Here is a 22,686-nt window from a genome sequence, read left to right as displayed (position 1 = left end):
ATTTTTTAAGTTTGTTTATTTATTTATTCTGAGAGAGACAGAGACAGCACAAGCAGAGGGAGGGGTAGAGAGAAAGGGAGAGGGAGAATCCCAAGCAGGCTCCACACGTCGGCGCAGAGCCCAAAGTGGGGCTCAAACCCACAAGCTGTGAGATCATGACCTGAGCCAAAACCAAGAGTTGGACGCTTAACAGACTGAGCCACCCAGGAGTCCCTCACCTCTTTTAATCTGGAACATTTCCACTGCCCTTTTTAAGAATACAGCCCCACCACCCCTTTCAAAAACAGAATATTATGTTTTCAGGTTTGTCTGATATTTTCCCAGAAGTCTATGGAAACAGCCCCCTCTGATCTGAGCTGCCTGTTTGAAGCTGTACTGGAGAATAATGGTTTCTCCTTTTCTTCTGCTTTTCAAATTTCACACATGTGTCTCCATTGGTGGGATTTAACCTGGAAACATTTAAGGAAAAGTCTTCTGGAAAATGGAATTATAAGCTTTCTCCCACAGCGCACAGAGGGGTGGCAATAGTGCTAAGTTGACCATGGAAAAGCTGGGGATAGAACAAAGAAAACCATGAACTCCCTGTCCTCATGGAGTGTACTGTCTCCAAGGAGATCTGTAAGTGCCATGAGGGAAACACAGGGCTGTAACCCAGAATAACAGGGGCACTCTCTCGGGGCACAGAGAACTGAAAGATGACAAGGAGCCACAGCTATGTGAAGGGTGGGGTGCGATGGGCTTGACTTTCTAGGTAGAGAAGTGGCCAGGACAGCGGGTCCCCTAGCAGAAAAGAGCTTGGTATATTTTTAAAACAACAGGAGATCAATATGACTGGAATTTGGTGGAGCTTGGCATTATTTTATGGTGGAGAGGATGGCAGAGGTTGTATTGTGCTGGGGTTTATAGGACCTAGTGATCAACTGGCATTTTGTTCAAAGTGAAATAGAAATGTTCCTACCCCATGTGGCACCTTTGGGCAAATTAGAAAAGAGCATCCAAAAAAAAAAAAAATTAAAAAAAAAAAAAAAATGAGGCACCTGGGTGGCGCAGTCGGTTAAGCGTCCGACTTCAGCCAGGTCACGATCTCGCGGTCTGTGAGTTCGAGCCCCGCGTCAGGCTCTGGGCTGATGGCTCAGAGCCTGGAGCCTGTTTCCGATTCTGTGTCTCCCTCTCTCTCTGCCCCTTCCCCGTTCATGCTCTGTCTCTCTCTGTCCCAAAAATAAATAAACGTTGAAAAAAAAATTTTTTTTAGAAAAGAGCATCCACTTCTCAAAGCATTTCCATCTTGTTGGGAAATTGTTGTAAAATACTTTTAGTAGAACAAGGCACTTCACTGAAATCTGCCAGAGAATACTTGTAATAAATACAAAATTTTGGGGCACCTGGGTGGCTCAGTCAGTTGAGCGTCTGACTGTGGCTCAAGTCATGATCTCGCGGTCCGTGAGTTCGAGCCCCACATTGGGCTCTGTGCTGACAGCTCAGAGCCTGGAGCCTGTTTCAGATTCTGTGTCTCCTTCTCTCTCTGACCCTCCCCCATTCATGCTCTGTCTCTCTGTGTCTCAAAAATAAATAAACGTTAAAAAAACATTTTTAAAAATACAAAATTTACAGTGTTCCAATGTGAAAGGCAGTCTTCCAAAGGGTGGGTTGTTCTACTACAACCTGTACAACTGCATATTGCAGCCTCCATGGGGAGTCATAGAAGGCTTTCTGTGGGGAAGCTGAACAATCCTGTGTTGTCCCTCTGCAGAGGGGACACAAGGAGAGGAGAGGATTTCAGATGAGGTGTTTTGCAGGCAGATCCTACAATATTTTAGAAGCAAAGAGACTGGATGAAGGAGATAGGAAAGAGGATGAGATGGTGATGACTCATCAGGTTTGAGGGTAGCAGTGCCATTTTGCTGAGATGGGCACAACTGGGAGAAGACTGGGGCCTATGGGTGGGGAGAACAAAGAAATCAAGGAGTAATTAAAATCCAGGTGTTTGCCATCTCCCCTTGAATGCAACTAAAAGTTTACCAAATTCTTAACTTTTTAAAAAATAAATATCCTTGAAAAACTTACCCATTAGAATCAAGGACAATAATAAACCTTTCAGGTTTATCAAATTGGGTAAAACTCAAATTTTACCAATATTTTCAAGTTCCTCTATGTTTTAAGTATTCTGCCAGAGACTTTACATACCTTATCTCATTTCCTCTGCTCAGCAGTCCATGAGGTAGTTCCCATTTTTATTTCCATTTTATAGAGATGTGAGGCTCAGAGAAAGATCTTATCACTGGATTTGAACAAGGTGCCATGGTTACAGGTCCTAGTCACAAGTTGATCCTACTGCCTTAGTCCCTTGTTTCTTTCAGCTTTATCAGTGCTATCCAAGAGTACATTCTGCAACAATGGAAATATTTTATATCTGCACTGTCCAGTAGTCATGTGGCTATTAAGTACTTGAAATGTGGTCAGTGTGACTGAGGAACTGAATTTTTAATAACTACATGTGGTTAGTGGCTACCATATTTGTCAGTATAGCTCTAAATCAGTGAGGTCCAAAGAGGGTTGTGCTACAACCCAGGGAAGGTACAGAACACGCAGAGTGCAGAAAGAAAACACAAACAATGTTTTACATAATTACTTCTGATTTTTTGTGTGTATGTTTTATAATGTACCTAATATAGGTATACTAGGTATATAATAATAGATGTATATCTGCATACCATATATTATATACATTATTACATATGCAATTCATATACATCCTATACAATAATTTTTATCTAGCACTTACATAGCACTTACCATGTACCAGGCACTATGCTTTACAAACATTAACTCATTTAATCTTCATAATGAGACTATGACATAGATACTTTCATTACAGTTCTTTTAGTTTCTAACTCCATGCATTTTAGGTTAAGCTAAATAAGTACGCTGGGAATGGAGAGAGGGCAAATATGTTCACTGATGGCTGAGTGACCAAAAATGTTTGGTGACTAGACATAGCAATTCCTAATCTCAAAATTTAAAGACATTTTGGAGATGATCAAGCCCATCTTTTTCCCCACTGAAATGTGCTTTGCATGTAGAGGGATGAGGCTGAATGAAGGTGGGATAGGGTGATGGTTGAGACAAGTGTCCTGGAGACATTTGTACTTGTCTACAGAGACAACCACAGCTAACATGTGAAGATTTGTGTAATGATCCTAAAAGTTTCCCCATTAAAAAAAGTTCATCCTTGGGGCGGGCACCTGGGTGGCTCAGTAGGTTGAGCTCCAACTTTGGCTCAGGTCATGATCTAGTGATTTGTGAGTTCGAACCCCAGCTTGGGCTCTGCGCTGACAGCTCAGAGGCTGGAGACTGCTTCAGATTCTGTGCCCTCCTCTCTCTCTGCCCCTCCCCACTAGCTGTCTCTCTCTCTCTCTCTCAAAAATAAAAAATAAAAACATTAAAAAATTTTTAAAGTTCACCCTTGCTAGTTTTGTTCTAGCTACTAATTAAAAAAAAAAAAATTTTTTTTTTTTGTTTCTGAGATGTTGAAATAGGAGAGGATAGGAGCCGAAGGCCTAAAGATGATAGAAACCCACATCAAAAGAAAGCGGATCAGGATCAAGGCCTGCTCATGTTCCCTTGGTGGGTGCTCAGTTATGTGCAGCTCGGATGCTGGCGGCTCTAATTCAAGAACTGTCAAACAAAGGTTAAATATTCTTAAATAATACCCAAATCTAATTTACACCTACACACTTTTTGTGTTGAGTATGCCGCAGTCCCCTTTCCCCATTCCTTGTCCATTCTCAGACATCTTTGATATCTCTCCACGTACCCATCAGAGCGCTTAGCAAACAGTTGCTGCGGTATGAGGAAGGACGGGTTAACCTTATATACTATCATCACTGTTTCCAAGCCTGTTGAAGTAGGTAGATGAGGTTTTGCAGCGTCAGAGAAAAGTTCTGGGAAGACGAGAGTTCTAAGGCAGGCAATAAAGGCATGCCCTTAAAGTGCTGTGCAAAGTACATGGGGTAGGTGTTGTAACCGCAGTTCTTTCGGTTTCAAGAGGTATGGGCTTTAGGGAGAGCAAATGAAACATGTGATGGGCAGGAACGCCGTGCTAAGCGGAACTAGCAAACAGACGTACGCCCGGACGCCTTTGCGCATCTACATTTACAAAGCCTTTCTTTCCCGCCTGCAGAAAGTTCTTAAGTTCCCTGGGGAGGCCCGTTCGTGGTAGGGGAAAGAGAACCCAGCCTTCCTTCCCTTCTTCCCAAGAACCTCGTAAAGAGATGAACAATCCTTTCCAAAGGAGTGCCAGAGCCACGCAAACCAGGTAAGCCTTCCCACGTGCACCCGAGGGCTCCGGAGAGCCTGACCGCACACAGAGCAGAGGAACGAACCCTCTGCCTCGGACTGCCTAGGTGGGTGTGTCAACTGCAGAGGCCCCGCCCCCTCGAGCACGTCGCGCGGGCCGCACGGGCGGGGCGAGGGAACAAGCAAGAAAGGGCGGGGGAGTGAGTGGTGTGGGTGTGCTCGTGCCCGAGCGCTCGCGCCTGGAGTGTGGGCGGCGGCGCGCCCGTGTACGCGCAGGGGAGAGACCAGCCCCGGCGGCCGTTGTGGGGTTCGACTGGAGGGGCGGGGGAGTCACCTGCGAGCGGCTGTGCCGGTCGTCCGCCCGCCCGCCGCGTCCGGATCGCGCCGACTGCGCGGGGCCGCTGGCTGCACACACCCTGGGAAACTGGGGCGGAGGAACGGGCAGAGTCCGCGCCCGGCGCCCGGGACGACGAGGAGTCGGACCTTCGCTGCCGTCGCCGCCGCCCGCGCCCGGCCGGGTAGGTGAAGCCCGAGGTTGGTTGTGCGCCCGTCCCTGGCGGGCCGGGAGAGGAGAAGCGAAACTTTCCGGCGCTTGCCTCCGCGGTCTCCGGGCCGTCTGCGGCGCGGGGAGGTGTCGTCGTCGCGGGCGGCGGCCGACGCCATGTTGGGGTCTGTGAGAAACGGGGCGCTCCCGGGCCGCTCCCCGGCCGCTCCCCGCGCGCTGGCGTTGGCCCGCGGGCGCCAGCAGCGAGCCTCGCCCGCCCGTAGAACACCGCCGCCTGCGCCCGCGGGCTCGGGGGCCGTCCGGAGGGTCCGCGCTGGTGCCTGCCGGGGCCGCGGGACCGCGGGCGGGGGGCGGGCCGAGGCGCCAGCGGGGCCCCGAGGTCCGGCGAGAAGAGAAGTTGCGGGGCGTGAGGACTGGGGTCCGGTTCGCGGCCGGTGGCGTCCTGGGGCCCCAACGTTTTTCTTTCCGAAAAGTTTGCAGTGTCTGGGCATCAGGGACGTTGTAAGTTGAACAGCATATTTTTATGTGACTTGGCAAAATACGGCACCGCAGGATTTGCTCGGATAGAAGCGTTGGTTCCAACGCATTGTTTATTTCGAGTCTTTTAAAGTTGTATGGTCTTCTGCCGAATTTATTTTTTCTTTTTAAAATGTTACGGAGGCCCAACAGCTTGCTGCTCATGTTGCTTGAATTCCCTTGTGTGTTCTTTCATCATAGCAATCACTTGTGAGTGTGCGATGGCAATGGTAGTATTAAGGTTACAGATAACTAAGCCCTTTTGTAAGACTCACAAAGTATGTAAGTTGTTAAATAGCTTCTTTGTTGTGTTTTATAGTACGTTACAGAGGAGACTAAAAGACTTACGAACTTTGAGAGACTTACAGGCATGTGTCGTAAGGTGAAGTGATCTTGCCTTTACGAAGTTTTTTTTCTCCTTTTCATTTTTTAAAGGTGCATGCCTGCCATGTTTTGAGCATTTACCTTTTTTTCTGTATTCTCGTGGCTCACGGGGTCCTCAGGTTAATTCAGTATTAACGAAGGCTTCTATTTTTAATCTATTTGGGTCCTGACGGCGCTGGAGGTGAATGGTGTTAAGTTTCTGTCCTTAATTGGAAAGCACATGCTATCGCCTCAAAAAATAAAACTGGTGTACTCACCAGGGCATCAGAGATTCAGCTTGAATTACCCCAGTAAATGAATGTAAATTGATATTTTTAAACAGAGGCATCTTAGCTTTAAAATTCTGTTAAATGAACTGAGGGGACTCTTAACCACAAGTAAGATAAACCCTAAATCATGTCTTGGAGAATTTCTTAATCTAGAGGTAAAGATAGTTTCTGCTCAGATTTGGTTGCTAATTTCCTTCGTTCTTAAAAAAAAAATCCTTTTTGTTTTGCTTCACTGTCAAGTAAACACCATTATACACATTTGTTTTTCTGGATGAAGAATTAACCTAGAAATGAGGTGACTTAACTAACGTCACAGGTCTAGCAACCAAACTGGTATTTAACTGAGGTCTTTAGGATTCTGAAGCCTTCTTGTTTTTCTATAGCATAACTTTGTAGAATACATAACTCACAGTTGTGGAGCAATCTCTGTCCACCTTGTCTCCTCTGTCTTTGCTGCTCTTCTTGATTTTAGTTCTTCAGTATACTTATTTCCTAGAGAGCTGACTGACAGGGGTTCTTGTGGTGAAATTTTCACTTGAGCCTAACTTTTTGAAACCTTTCCTATGCTGTTCTCCTTACCACACCCCCCTTTTCTCCCCAAGAATAAATCACTTATCACATTGCATTCCAATAAATATTACATTGATCTGTCTTGGCACCTCCTTGACCACAGACACCGCACGGAATCTGATTTACGTCTTCATCCCCAGTGTGCCGAGAACACAGCAGATGCTCACTCAGTAAAGGTTTGAATGGATGAAGACACATATGTCCCATATAAATGCACTTCATGAATTTATTAAATTGCCCTTTCCATGGGCATAGAAGTTAAATCTTCTCTAATGCCTCTTTCTTTCTTTTTTTCTTTCTTTCGGAATTTGTTAACTCAAATTTTGGCCTAGGGATACAGAACTTGAATGTTTATGAAATTTCCATGTAGATAATGGGCTGAAGTATAATCAACAAAGAAGAAGCAGTGTGTCAGCAAAAGAATAATCATTTTAAAGTGTAAAATAGAGATAATGCCTGATAAATTTGAAGGTCATGTTTATACATTGAAGCTCTTTGGTAGAGCAACTCTCATTTCTCTGTCAATTTTTCAGAATTGTCTTAAAATTTTGGTTTAGAATGCCTTACTCAATGCAAAGCATTTAAAAATTGCTTTTCTATTGATAAGCTTATCTTTGAGAACTGGCTTTGTATGCCAGCTGCATGCTTAATAGCAATGTTCTTGTTGGCTTAACTGAATAAAGTATATATGTAGATACACTTTCAGAGTGCTGTTTCAAGTTGCAGATTTCTCTAGGTGAAGGTGTTTAGTAATTCTATAATGAAATTACTGTAGAATTTGGGGTCAGTTTTCTGCCCCCATCTAAAGTAACTTTCTCTCCAATTGATCCATAAACCACAAACTGGTATGCTCAATTTGGGAGGCATTCAAGTACTTGCTGTGAGTGCTAGAGAAAGCAGGTTGCTTACATGATAGACTTGAACAAATAACCAACAAATTTGAGTTCTAGCTCTTCTCCTTACTAGGTTGTGATTCCTGAACAAGTTGCTTCTTTTCTCTAAACTACACTGGACTCATTTTTGAAATGGACACAAATATTGCCTCAAAGAGTTATGAGGATCTACTAAAATATGTTTGTGAAAGTGCCTGGTGCATGATAGTAAGTTATATTAGCAAATGAACAAAGTGGCTGTCATTTACATAGAATCATAGAATTTTAAAAGGAAGCAACCTTTAGAAATAGGCAGTTTAGTTCTCAGCCTTGCCGGCACATTAGGATTCCCTGAGGAGCTTCTTAAAAATACTGATGCCTGAACTCCACCCTAAACAAATCAGAATTACTGGGTTTGGGGTCAGGCATAGGTAGTTTTGTCTGTTTTTGTTTTTGTTTTTGTTTTTGTTTTTTAATTTTTTTTTCAACGTTTATTTATTTTTGGGACAGAGAGAGACAGAGCATGAACGGGCGAGGGGCAGAGAGAGAGGGAGACACAGAATCGGAAACAGGCTCCAGGCTCTGAGCCATCAGCCCAGAGCCCGACGCGGGGCTCGAACTCATGGACCGTGAGATCGTGACTTGGTTGAAGTCGGACGCTTAACCGACTGCGCCACCCAGGCGCCCCTGTTTTGTTTTTTTTAAACCACTTGTGATTTTAATGTTCAGTCAGAGTTTGAGAATCATTGATTTAATTCATTATCCCATCTCCTTATTCTCTTCATTTTGTGGTTGAATAAAATGCAGAGAGAAGTTAAGTGCCACCCAGATTCCTATCTCTCAGGCTGAAAAGGATGTATCTGAGTCAAAGGAAAGTAAAGGATTACAGAGGTTAAAGTAACAGTTATAGTCATTTCAGACCATAAAGGTGGGCCACATTTGTAACTACAGTTCACTAACTCCAGTGACCTTCACCTCTACTCTACATCAGTAACCTACGTGGATGACTGAGTTACTTAACCTTGTCATCATCCTTAACTACCTCAAGTCTTAAAATCACCAGAGGTGATGATGATTCAAGAGCCCGTGTTTCTGTTTTCCATCATACCTGATGAACCAGCTTTGTGTCCTCATTGTCACCTCCCAGGCTGTTATTTTTCTTCCTTCTTTCCAGTGCTGAACCTTGTAGTTCATATTCTGTGAACTCGCTAGCACCTCATATTCTTCTCCTTGACCTTTGCTGTGTATAACTGGTCAATTTTCAACCTGTAAATACCACCATTTCCTTTTTCTGCCTAGCACTCCTGATAAAAGTCACAGCTTTGGTAACTGTTAAATATTTCTTTTCCAACTGCCTGTGTACTAGTTGCTTTCTAATCCTTTTCTCATCCCAAAGTTGACTCATTTTCTCTGTTGTGTTTTTACTTTAACTCAGGTTGCTAACCCCAATCTTGAAATTGTTGACTCTTAGAGATGAACATGCTTCCTTCTAATATGATTAAGATTTTGTGATGTGAATTTTCTATTTTCCTCTTTGTATCAATTTCATCTTTTTTCTTTACATTTTTTGTAAGTGGAGCTATCTTTTTTAATTTTTAAAAAAAATATTTTTATCTATTTTTGAGACAGAGACAGAACCTGAGCAGGGGAGGAGCAGAGAGAGAGAGGGAGACACAGAATCCGAAGCAAGCTCCAGGCTCTGAGCTGTCAGCACAGAGCCCAACGTGGGGCTCAAACTTACAGACTGTGAGATCGTGATCTGAGCCGAAGTCGGACGCTTAACCGACTGAGCCACCCAGGTGCCCCTATCCTTAATTCTTTATACTTGTTTAATTTAACAGTAGTGGGGGGGGGATTAAAAAGATTTTTTTTTTATCAATTGTACCTATAACTTTGCATTTTTTTTTACACCTGATTTTTTCTACATGTTCTTTGCATTTTGTTACTTAAGAAGGTTTATTCTTTTTTTTTTTTTTTTTAATCAGAGAATATGTGTTCATTATAAAAATAATTAGGCAGTACAGGAGTACCTGGGGGAGCTCAGTGGATTAAGCGTCCGACTTTGGCTCAGGTCATGATATCACGGTTCATGAGTTTGAGCCCCCCGCATTGGGCTCCACACTGACAGCTCTGAGCCTGGAGCCTGCTTTGGACTCTCTCCCTCTCTCTCTGCCCCTCCCTCACTCGCACTTTGTCTCTCTCTCAAAATAAATAAAAACATTAAAAAAATAACAATTGGGCAATATAAGCATATTTTACCCTAGTGCTCAGAGACAACCTATACTAAATTTTTGATGTGTATTTTCTAGACTTAAAAAGAAAAAAAGTTTATATGTGCTGTTTAGAAACCTTTATTTAATAAACTGCCTTATTTAACAACTTTCCACATTAAATATTAATCTCTGTTCTGTCAAAAAAATCCGTTATATAGATAATGCCATTATTTACTTAACCAGTCTCCTATTGTTGAATGTTTAGGTTATTTCTGACTTCTCAACATTACTAAGACAAAGCTACAGTACGTGAATAACTTTGTACAATGATTTAAATTTTTTTGCATATATACTTGGAAATAGATTTTTTGTGTAAACTTTCTAAAGTGCTTCTGTTGCCAAAAATGGCATTCAGAAAAGTTGTTCCAGTGTGTTTTGTCAAGAATATGAATGCCCATTTTCCCCATATCATGGAGAGGTGAATAATACATCATTTCCCTTTTTATTTCTTTGATTAGCACTGAGAACCAACATTTTTCTATTTACTGGTCATTTTTATTTGTTTTGGAAATTGCCATTTGTATCTTACCCATTTTTCTTTGGGGATATTTTACTTTTTTCTTATTGATTTAATTACATGGGCCCTTTGTATCTTAAAAATGTTGACCCTTTGTCATAGGTTACAGATATTTTTCTTAACATTAATGCTTTTTCCTTTCAATGTTGAAGTTTTAAAATTTTATGTGGTAAATGTTTTCTTTTAAGATATTTGGCTTTTCATGTTACATTTAACCATTCCTGTCTATGGCTAGGAATTTAGATTCCATTTTCACTATTGGAGTTAATGCCAGAGGGAAAATTTTTTATGCACAGATGTGTGCCCCTCCCCCTGCCCTCCTCAAGAGTTTCTTTCTCAGGATAAATTTCTGTGATTAAAAATTCCAGTGTCAAAGGGCATTGCTTTCTGAAGTATTTTATTATTATACATTACCATTAGTCCTCGATTTGTCCACGTTTCACTGCTTATTGTGGCCTTTTGGCACAATAAGGTTGTTTAGTCTGTGAGGCTTGTGAGACATGTCCAATTATGTTGAAAAGGTGCTTTGTGCTCTCTTTTCTCCCCTTCTCTTGCTTCTCTCTAGGTGTTCCTGAGAGGTCAGTCCTTTGCACTCTTCTTTCTTCCGGAGTATCAGTCAATATCTCTACATGAATGACTACTCCATCTTTTTAGTCCTGGAGCTCCCTGCTCATCCTAGCATTTCTGTTTGTCTGACAGATGTCTGTCTTGTGGATATGCTGAAGGTACTTCAAGATAAATATGTCTCAAACTGATTTCTTGTCTCTCCTAAAGCAAAACCAGCACCTGCCAGTGGCTTATGCTTAGACCTTTGAAGTCATCTTTCACTCACTTTTCATCCACATATTCAGTTGGTCTCTAAATCCTGTCCTCTATACCTCACTAATTCTCTCTTCCCCTTCTGCTGTTAATTATTGTGACTCAGGCTTTTGTTACTTTTCTGGGTTTTTGGGTTTTTTTGTTTGCCTTCAGCCTAGTTTCAGGAGTCTCTCCAGTCCATCCTGTGTACTGCTTTTGTATATGGATTGATATTTTCCTATTTGAAGGCCTTAATCTTCCTGTTGCCTGTATGATAAAGTCTAAACTGTTCAATCTGATACTTCCTTTTCTTTGCTGTTTGCTTTTCCCTATCTTACCAGATTTCTATTCAACCACTGTACTTTATCCTGGCCCTACCCCCTCTATTATGGACTCAACTGTTTCTTCTCTGGGGAAAATGTTTGTACATCATCGTCCCCCTTGTCTTCCTCTCTCCCTCTCCCCCAAATAGTTTGACCTACTATTGCTTTAAGGCCCAGCTTGAATTTCTAGTCATTATAGGGTTGTTTCTAGATGTTCCCCCTGTCTACAGTTATCTCCCAACTAAACTTTTTGGCCCTGGGCTTCATCACTCTTAATTTTTTAAAAATATTTTTAGTTTGTTCTCCTCTGCTCCTTTATTATTATTTTTTTTAATAATGTTTAGTATTTATTTTTGAGAGAGAGAGACAGCATGAGCGGGGAAGGGCCCAGGGAGGGGGAGACACAGAATCTGAAGCAGACTCCCAGGCTCTGAACTGTCAGCACAGAGCCCAATGCAGGGCTTATACTCACAAGCCGTGAGATCATGACCTGAGCCAAAGCCAGACATTTAACCGACCGAGCCACCCGGGTGCCCCTAGTTTTGAGTGCTTCTTTTATCACTACTTTGTACAAAGTAAGGGTCAATAAATGTTTGATACTACTTCATGTTTATTGAAAGTTAATACTAGTTTTACCAGCTTCCTCGCTGCTTAGACCAAAAATCTGTGGAGTTAGTTTCAGCTTTATTCTTCCATATCTAGTCAGTCATAGCAATCCTGGACCTGATCTCTATTCTTTTTTTTTTTTATTTAAAAAAAATTTTTTTTTCAACGTTTATTTATTTTTGGGACAGAGAGAGACAGAGCATGAACAGGGGAGGGGCAGAGAGAGAGGGAGACACAGAATCAGAAACAGGCTCCAGGCTCTGAGCCATCAGCCCAGAGCCCGACGCGGGGCTCTAACTCACGGACCGTGAGATCGTGACCTGGCTGAAGTCGGACGCTTAACCGACTGCGCCACCCAGGCGCCCCATCTATTCTTTCTTTTTCTGTTGCAAACTTCATTCTTATCAATTCTTATCAGACCACTCCTTCCAAAAGCTTCAGAAAAAACTGTCAGGAACAAAAACTCATCGTAGTCTTATTTTTTTCTCTCCCCATTTTTCTACTAAATGTCTCTGTCTAGCCTCTGCTGCAGATGTACATGTGAATTTCTGTCTTATTTTATTTATAATGTTTATTTTTAAGAGAGAGACAGAGTGGAGCGGGGGAAGGGCAGAAAGAGGGGAAGATACAGAATCTGAAGCGGGCTCCAGGCTCCAAGCTGTCCACGCAGAGCCCAAAGTGGGGCTCAAACTCATGAACCGTGAGATCATGACCTGAGCTGAAGACAGACGCTCAACAAACTGAGCCACTCATGTGGCCACTCATGAGCCACAAGCACCGCACATGTGACTTTTTTTTTGAAACAGATATTCTCCTGTAGAGCTTTGTGCCTTTACCATTGTTTTACCTTCTGAGGTTCCACATACTGTTCACACCTATTTCAAGTGTTCAAATGCTACATTCTTTAAGCCATATCTTCACTCTTCCTTTTTTGCTTCCTTACCACTTTATTATTTTTATCACAGTATTTATCTTATTGTGCTTTTCATTAAAATTTTGTGGTAACGTGTCTTGATTCCCAGCATCTCATTCATTCTTTCCCTCTGACACAAAGCATAAAGCCTTGAATGTGGTGAATAGATTATAACTGCTTTGAAAAATACTAAAGAAAATTTTATTAGGGATGTGATGGAATAATCAACTCCACAGTAGTATTTTAGTTGAGCTTTACTAGCTTTGTTTTTCAATATTATACGGTGGGTTTTTTTGTTGTTGTTGTTGTTTTCAGCAGTCAGCACTGTACAGCTGCCCCTGTACAAATACTTTTTGAAATGATGCACTTTTTTATCCGGATTTTGTTGATGGTAAAAATATGCACACATCATCATTTTTTGTTTGCTAACTAAACAGCTGTGCTTCTTGGCAAGAGAAGAAATAATTTTTATATATTATCATGAGATTGAGATTTTTTTAAAACAGGATCTGCCATGCTCAATACTTAGAATTTATAATTAGATGCTAGCTGAATGGACCTGAACATTTGCTTGTAAATTTAAAATCTGTGGGTCTAGTGAAGCAGTTGATGTATAGGGTGTGGTTCCTGTTTTCTGTGAATATTAGTACAGATGTCAAAAATGAAGTCTTTGATTTTCGTCAAACTCTAGGTTGAGAAGCTTCTGCCACTTTTAACTGCTGGTTATACTCACCTCAGTACAGATTGATGGCATATATATGCAAGCATTTTTGTAAGTGTTTTGGGGAATACAAAATTGTAAGAAATAATATTCTTGCTTCTAGGAACCTCCAAATATTTTAGGGAAAAGTAGGTACATAAATCTTTATGAAACCTGATAGAACATAAAGTGCCATGAAGTGGTACAGATAAAATGATAGGAGAATTTAAAGATGAAACAGTATCTCTGGGTGTGAAGCTACCGAGCTGACTACATCTTGAAGAATTGGTAAGATTTCAGAATGGCAGGGGAGAGGGGCACATATTGGGCTCAGAGGTAGGTGAGGAAGCCAGAGTATATTCTGGGAACAGGTGGTAATCTGGTTTGATTATAATAGAACATATAGAAAGAGGTAAAACTAGAAAAATAGACTGGGGACAAGCTTAGGCATGACTGATGGGCTTTGAATGCCAGGTTAAAGATTTTGGATTTGATTTGGTTGGCCAGCAAACCTTTAACTCCTCCTATAAGGAGTTAACCTGATTATAGTATAGTTAAAGAATATTAATCTTGCCTTGGGTTATATGGCTTAAATGCTAAAGTCTGGAGGTCTTGTTTAAAACTTGAGGTCCATATTCTTCCCTCTATCTCCAACTTTTCTAAAGATCTTTTGTAATTCCCAGTGTCTTTATTCTGTTTTTCCAATTTTTAAAAAATTCTCAACTATGACTTAGTTCTTACACACCATGGGGAATTTCTCTACCAAGCCTAACCTGTTTGAAATTGCCTTTACTGACACCCTAAAGTAGTCACAGCTTTTACTTTTTACTCCCTTACAGTATTTGAATGATTACTTTTAGCATTTTAACACTTATTACCATATTTCAGTTCTTTTCCTCAGGTGCTTTCCCCAAATACATAATAAGGTTCACATAAATTAAATATTTCTATAATGTTTATTTCTGAAGGTAACAATGTATATTAGAAAAAAATTGCATTTTTATAAAAACTAGCTGTGAGACCATGGGAAAATTGTTTATACATGACTCTATTTTTTTGTAAAACATATATAATTACCACTTAACAAAATTTAGATCATTAAAACAGTAAAATGTGGAAATGCCTAACACATGTGTTGAGTACATGTTAACTTTTCTTTTTTCCTTTTCTGGCTAAGCCTGTAGAATAATGCATTTGAGTCTGCTCTTCAGTAATGGGCAGATTTGGTGCCTAGAGGAGACTTCTTAAAAAATTACTGTGGCTTCTCTCTATATGTGGTTTAAAATTTTGGTTTCAGTTCCTTTCAACTCAGCTTTATATGAGTTTAAAATTAAAATACAAAAGCTTGTCCCTCTTTTTCTTATCTAAGAAATGTACTTTTTAAAAAATCATTACTAATTTCTGTAATATGTTGTGGAAGAGTGTTCAAGATGCTGCTATAGGAACTCCCTCCTCCAATGGACACATCAAATCTACAGCTACCTATGGAACAGTTTCCTCTGAATAAAACTTGAAAACTAGCCAAACAACTCCTTCGCAACAAACTGTTAAAAGGACCACATTGAGACAGGTAGAAAAGACAGAGATACAATCTTGCCAAAAACTCCACCCTCATTGCGGGAACCCTCAGTTGGGATGGATCTCACAAATGGAGCTTCTCCCTGAGGAGCCAGGGGGTTTCTGCCCTGATAAAGTAATGGTCATAAAGATGCTCACTGAACTTGGGAGAAGAATGAACCCAGTGAAGACTTCAGATCTAGAGAGGAAAGTACTAAACAAGTCACAGAACTGAAGAATACAATAAGTGGACTGAAAAAAATACTCTAGAGCTGTTCAGCAGCAGACTAGATGAAGCAGAAGAAGGGATCAGTAGTCTAGAAGTCAGGGGAGTGTATAACTCACCCCCACACAGCAGCAAAAAGAAAAAAGAATTCTAAAAAATGAAGTTAGTTTAAAGGACCTATTGGATAATATCAGGCAGAATAGCATTTGCATTATCAGGGTCCCAGAAGGAGAAGAAAAGAGAGAAAACTTATTTGAAGACCTAATGGCTGAAAACTTTCCTAACCTGGGAATGAAACAGACATTCAGATCAGGCAAGCCCAGAGAGTTCCAAATGAGATGAACCCCAAAAGATCCACACCAAGACATATTGTAATTAAAATATTCGGGGTACCTGGGTGGCTCAGTTAAGCATCTGACTTCAGCTCAGGTCATGATCTCACTGTTCATTAGTTCAAGCCCCACATCAGGCTCTCTGCTGTCAACGTAGAGCCTGCTTCAAATCCTCTTCCCCTTTCTCTCTCTGCCCTTATCCCACTCAAGTGCACTGTCTCTCTCTCTCTCAAAAATAAGTATAAATTAATAAATAAGTAAAATGTAAAAAATTAGAGCACCTTAAAAGCAGCAAGAGAAAAAACAACTGGTAACAAAAGAAGGCACTGTCAGCGTATTTTTCAGTAGAAGCTTTGCACACCAGAAGGGAGTGTGTGTGGCACAGTGTATTCCAAATGCCGAAAGGTAGTAGTAACTTTCAACGAAGAATGCTCTACTGGCAAGGTTATCATTCAGAATTGAAGGAGAGAGTTTTTCCAGATAAGCAAAAGCCTGGAACCTGCTTCAGATTCTGTATCTCCCTCTCTCTCTCTGACCCTCCCCCATTCGTAGTCTCTCTCAAAAATAAATAAAAACAAAACAAAAATAAATAAATAAATAAATAAATAAATAAAAACATTAAAAAATTTTTTTTAATAAAAAGAACATCCTATCAAAGAATGAATGGGTTAACGAGGAAATTAAAAAGTACATGGAAGCCAATGAAAATGATAACATGACAGCCCAAAACTTGTGGGATGCAGCAAAAGCAGTCATAAGGGGGAAATATATGGCAATCCAGCCCTTCCTAAAGAAGAAAAAAGGTCTCAGATACACAGTCTAACCTTACACCTCAAAGAGTTGGAAAAAGAACAGCAAATAATACTCCAAACCAGCAGAAGACAGGAAATAACAAAGATTAGAGCAGAAATCAATGCTATCAAAATTTTTAAAAACCAGTAGAACAGATCAGTGAAACCAGAAGCTGGTTCTTTGAAACAATTCACAAAATTGATAAACCACTGGCCAGTTTGGTCGAAAAGAAAAAGGAAAGGACCCAAATAAAATCAAGAATGAAAGAGGAGAGATCACAACCAACACTGCAGAAATACAATAATAAGAGAATATTGTGAGCAACTATATGCCAATAAAATGGGCAGTCTGGAAGAAATGGACGAATTCCTAGAAACATATAAACTACCAAAACTGAAACAGAAAGAAATAGAAAATTTGAACAGACCCATAACCAGTAAAGAAATTGAATCCATTAATCAAAAATCTCCCAACAAACAAGAATCCAGGACTGGTTGGCTTCCCAGGGAAATTCAAACATTTAAGGAAGAGTTAACACCTATTCTCTTGAAGGTGTTCCAAAAGATAGAAATGGAAGGAAAACTTCCAGACTTGTTCTTTGAGGCCAACATTACCTTGATTCCAAAACCAGATAAAACTCCACTAAAAAGGAGAACTATAGACCAATTTCCCTGATGAACATGGATGCAGAAATTCTCAACAAGATACTAGCCAACCAGATCCAATAATACTTTAAAAGAATTATTCACGATGATCAAGTGGGACTTACACTTGGGATTTAGGGCTGGTTCAGTATCCACAAATCAATCAATATGATACATCACATTAATAAAAGAAAGGACAAGAACCACATGATCCTCTCAATAGATACAGAGAAAACATTTGACAAAATACAGCATCCTTTCATAATAAAAACCATCAAGAAAGTAGGGATAGAAGATCATACCTCAAGGGGGCACCTGGGTGGCTCAGTTGGTTGAGCGTCCAACTTCGGCTCAGGTCATGATCTCGCAGTTTGTGAGTTTGAGCCCCACGTCGGGCTCTGTGCTGACAGCTCAGAGCCTGGAGCCTGCTTCAGATTCTGTGTCTCCCTCTCTCTCTGCCCCTTCCCTGCTCACACTCTGTCTCTCCTTCAAAAATAAATAAACATTAAAAAAAAATTTAAGATCATACCTCAAGATCATAAAAGTCATATGTGAAAGATCCATCACTAATATCATTCTCAGTGGGGAAAAACAGCTTCCCCCCTAAGGTCAGGAACATGACAGGATGTCCACTCTCAACACTGTTATTCAACATAATATTGGAAGTCCTAGCCTCAGTAGTCAGACAACACAAAGAAATAAAAGGCATCCCAGTTGGCAAGGAGGAAGTCAAACTTTCACTGTTCACAGACAACATGATACTCTATATGGAAAATCCAAAAGATTCCACCAAAAAACTGCTAGAACTGATCCATGAATTCAGCAAAGTCGCAGGATATAAAATCAATGCACAAAAATCGGTTACATTTCTATACACCAATAATGAAGCAGCAGAAAGAGAAATCAAAGAATTGATCCCATTTACATTTGCACCAAAACCCATAAAATAACTAGGAATAAACCTAGCCAAAGAGATGAAAAAGCTACACATTGAAAACTATAGCAAGCTAGTTGAAAGAAGTTGAAGAAGACACCAAAAAATGAAAAAAACATTCCATGCTCATGGATTGGAAGAGAAAATATTGTTAAAATGTTAATACTCCTCAAAGCAATCTACATATTCAATGCAGTTTCTATCAAAATAACACCGGAATTCTTCACAGAGTTAGAACAAACAGTCCTAAAATTTGTATGGAACTAGAAAAGACCCCAAATACCCAAAGCGATCCTGAAAACGAAAACGAAAGCTGGAAGCATCACAATTCTGGACTTCAAATTGTATTACAAAGCTGTAATCATCAAGGCAGAATGGTACTGGCACAAAAACAGACACTTAGATCAGTGAAACAAAATAGAGAACCCAGAAATTGACCCACAAACATATGGCCAACTAATCTTTGACAAAACAGGAAAGAATATCCAGTGGAATAAAGACAGTTTCTTCAGCAAATTGTGTTGGGAAAACTGGACAGCAACATCGGAAGGATGAACCTGGACCACTTCTTATACCATACGCAAAAATAAACTCAAAATGGAGGAAAGACCTAAATGTAAGACAGGAAGCCATCAGAATCCTAGAGGAGAAAGTAGGCAAAAACCTTTTAACCTTGGCCACAGCAACTTCTTACTCAGAATGTCTCTGGAGGCAAGGGAAACAAAAGCAAAAATGAACTATTGGGACCTCATCAAGATAAAAAGCTTCTGCACGGTGAAGGAAACAATCAGCAAAAGTCAAAGGGATCCGACAGAATGGGAGAAGTTATTTGCAAATGACATATCGGACAAACGGTTAGTATCCAAAAACTAAAGAACTTATCAAAGTCAACGCCTAAAAAACAATAATCCAGTGAAGAAATGGGCAAAAGACATGAATAGACACTTTTCCAAAGAAAACATCCAGATGACAGACAACATGAAAAATGCTCAACATCATTCATCATCAGGGAAATACAAATCAAAACCAAAATGAGGGGGTGCCTGGGTGGCTCAGTCAGTTAAGCGTCTGACTTAGGCTCAGGTCGTGATATCATGGTCGTGATATCAAGCCCTGCATTGGGCTCTGCTGACAGCTCAAAGCCTGGAGCCTGCTTTGGATTTGGTGTCTCCCCCTCTCTCTGCCCCTCCCCTGCTCATGCTCTGTCTCTCTCTCAAACATAAATAAACATTAAAAGAATAATAAAAAAACACAATGAGATACCACATCACACCAGTCAGAATGACTAAAATCAACAAATTCAGGCAATGACAGATATTGACAAGGATGCAGAGAAAGAGGAACCTTTTTGCACCATTGGTGGAGATGCAAACTGGTACAGCCACTCTGGAAAACCATATGGAGGTTCCTCAAAAAATTAAAAATAGAACTACCTTACAAACCAGCAATCGCATTACTAGGTATTTGTCGAAAAGATACAGGTGTGCTGTTTCAAAGGGGCATATGCATCCCAATGTTTATAGCGGCACTATTGGCAATAGCCCAAGTATGGAAAGATCCTAAATGTCCATTGACAGATGAATGGATAAAGAAGATGTGGTGTGTGTGTGTGTGTGTGTGTGTGTGTGTGTGTATACATATATTTATATATATATATATATGTATACACACACACACATACAATGGAGTATTATTCGGCAATCAAAAAGAATGAAATCTTGCCATTTGCAACAACGTGGATGGAACTAGAGTGTATTACGCTAAGCGAAATAAGTCAGAGAAAGACAAATATATGACTTCACTCACATGTGGAATTTAAACAGATGTGGAATTAAACATGTGGATACAAAAATGAATATAAGGGAAGGAAAGCAAAAATATAAAAACAGGGAGGAGGACTAAACATAAGAGACTCTTAAATATAGAGAACAAACTGAGGATTGCTGGAGGGGTTGTGGTGGGGATGGGCTAAATGGGCAAGGGGCATTAGGAAAGACACTTGCTGGGATGAGCACTGGGTGTTATACATAGGGGATGAATCACTGGATTCTATTCCTGAAATCATTATTGCACTATCTGCTAACTAACTTGGATATAAATTTAAAATGTGTGTGTGTGTAAAATGGTGTATGCCCCCACCCTAAGCAGTTAGGTAATTTTTATGAAATCTCTCATTTTAGTGCCTGAGCTGAGATTAGAATCCAGGTCTTTTGGTTCATAGTTTATTAGTTTTTCCAACTATAATGCACAGTTGAATATTGAAGTTCACTGGTATCAGATGTCATGGGTATGTGTAGGAAATTAATTAGATGACTTTTTGTTTTAAACTTAACTGCAAAGATGAGATAATAAGTTTTGATTTTCATTGAGAACTGGGCTATAGTATTGTGACTGTTGGGCTCTCTTCTCCATTGTAAGTAGTGTTCTCTTTTTTTTTAGAAGAAATTTTGCCTCTTCTAGTGTTACATTTTTAACAGGTGGTAGACCTCCACTGAAGAGCATATTCAGAAACAAGATGTAACCAAAGACTAAGGTGGAGTTTGAACAATTGAAATGTAGTTCTTGTCTGCAGTTGTGAAGGAGATAACTTGAAGCTTTGGATTGTTTAATTTTTTTAATTGGTATATAAATCTGGCTTTATGAAAGTTAAAAGGTTTTTTTTTTGTTTTTATCATTTTTTCGTGTTTTTTGTTTTTTATTCTTTTGCCTTAGTTCTTCCCTTTGTAACTATGAAATAGCGCTGCCAGATGCTGTTTGCTAAAAAAGAAGACAAAGGGGAAGTCATTTGGAAAACTGGGAATTTATAAATTTCTGTGAAATGGCTGGGCATTGGGGAGAAAAAGAGAAATATCAGTAGTTTTCTTATCAATAGTAATAATAACAAATTAGAAAATACAATGGGGAAAAGATTAGATTCAAAATAGTAATAAAAAGCATGAAATACCTGGGAACCTACTAAAGAAATGTCTCTTGTTAGAAGAAACCTACAAAATTATTGGGCTACCAAGGAAGATTTGAAACCTTAGGAAAAGAGATTATCAACCTGGCTAGGAACAATAAAAATTTAGGATGTTGGGGTGTCTGGCTGGCTTGCTCAGTGGAGCATGTGACTCTTGATTTTGGGATTGTGAGTTTGAGCCCCGTGTTGGGTGTAGAGATTGCTTAAAAATAAAATCTTCAAAAAGAAAAAGGAAGATGGGAATTTACTCTAAATTAACATGGTTGTAGCATGAAGTCCATAAAAATTTTAGTGGATTTTGTTTAGTTATTGTAATTGAAAAATGGTCCTAAACCTTGGCTGCACATTAGAATTACCTGCGGGAGGGGCGCCTGGGTGGCTCAGTTGATTAAGCAGTCTGACTTCTGACGTCTGACTTCAGCTCAGGTCGTGATCTCACGGTTGGTGGTTTGAGCCCCGCATCCCCAGGCTGTGTGCTGACAGCTCAGAGCCTGAAGCCTGCTTTAGATTCTGTGATTCCCTCTCTCTCTCTGCCCCTCTACCACTTGTGTTCTCTCTCTCAAAAATAAATAAGCAATAAAAAAAATTTTTTTAATAAAAATAAAAAATAAAGAGTTACCCAGGGAGCTTTTTAAAGTATTCCAGTGTCCAGCCATACCTTTCATACCCCAGACCAATAAAATTAGAATATTTTATTTTGGGGGAGGGACCTAGGAATCAGTATTTCTGTAACCCTTTGTATTTATCATTAGTCCATTGGCTTCCATTTTGGTTTTGGAATTTCTATTTTAAGCAGTTCAGTTATCATAGTAATTGATGTTTTGTAACCTTTATTTTTTAGAGATCTGCAAAACAAAAAAGAAAATTACTTAATAAAAAGTAGAATAAGGGGTGCCTGGGTGGCTCAATTGTTGAGCATCTGACTCATGATTTCATCTCAGGGCATGGTCCCAGGATCCTGGTTCAAGCCCCATGTTGGGCTCCACATGCAGCCTGAAGCCTGCTTGTGATTCTTTTTCTCTATACGGGATCTTAATGATCTTGCTTTTCTGCATTTTGAAGCATTTAACTATTTTGGTGTCCTGTCATACCTTTCAGTTTTATAATGGCCTTGCCGAAAGTACTGCATCATCTTTCAAAAAGATACAAAAACAGTGTGCAGATATTCATCCTTCTTATTCTTGTGTTTGTTTTAAGCCTACATTTAACATATTTGAGAATTTAGATTTTTTAATTTTTAATTTTCCATATTTAACTGCAAAGAAAAAAATCAGAAGAGGTAGGCATTTCAGAACTAGTCAGAAGATGAGTGTAAAGAAACAGCAATACTTAAACTAATAATATTGGCAAATCATTATAGTGAAATCTCTTGAGTGTTCAGATGATTTTCTAGATGAGGTTTTTCCAACTCAGAATTAATAAATAGTACTGAAGACAGAAATGAATATATTACAGGGGCACCTGGGTGGCTCAGTCAGTTAAGCCAACAACTTTGGGTCAGGTCATGATCTCAAGGTTCGTGGATTTGAGCCCTGCCTCAAGCTCTGTGCTGATAGCTCAGAGCCTAGAGCCTGCTTTGGATTCTGCCTCCCTCTCTCTCTGACCCTTTCCAGCTCACACTCTGTCACTCTGTTTCTCTCTCTCTCTCTCTCTCTCTCTCTCTCTCTCTCTCTCTCTCTCCCCCTCTCCCTCTCCCTCCC

General features: G+C 40.2%; 1 protein-coding gene across 5 annotated transcripts in view; it reads left to right on the top strand.

The window, feature by feature from the left end:
- The first annotated feature begins 4,190 nt into the window (after positions 1 to 4,190).
- PLEKHF2 (pleckstrin homology and FYVE domain containing 2) overlaps positions 4,191 to 22,686 on the top strand; it is a 28,692-nt gene continuing 10,196 nt past the window's right edge. The window contains exon 1 of one of the 5 annotated variants that reach the window (XM_040494029.1): positions 4,191 to 4,315. The gene's annotated coding sequence lies outside the window, so the exon portion shown is untranslated. Of the gene's footprint in view, positions 4,316 to 4,707; positions 4,831 to 5,196; positions 5,303 to 22,686 lie in introns of those variants that run through there. The other 4 variants (XM_040494026.1, XM_040494030.1, XM_040494028.1 and 1 more) reach the window with 4 other exon arrangements.

The sequence above is a fragment of the Herpailurus yagouaroundi genome, unplaced genomic scaffold (genome assembly GCF_014898765.1).
Source record: "Herpailurus yagouaroundi ecotype Mexico unplaced genomic scaffold, PumYag 186, whole genome shotgun sequence".
Lineage (NCBI taxonomy): Eukaryota > Metazoa > Chordata > Mammalia > Carnivora > Felidae > Herpailurus > Herpailurus yagouaroundi.
The sequence above is the reverse complement of the archived record's forward strand: the minus strand, read 5'-3'. Positions and strand labels throughout refer to the sequence as shown.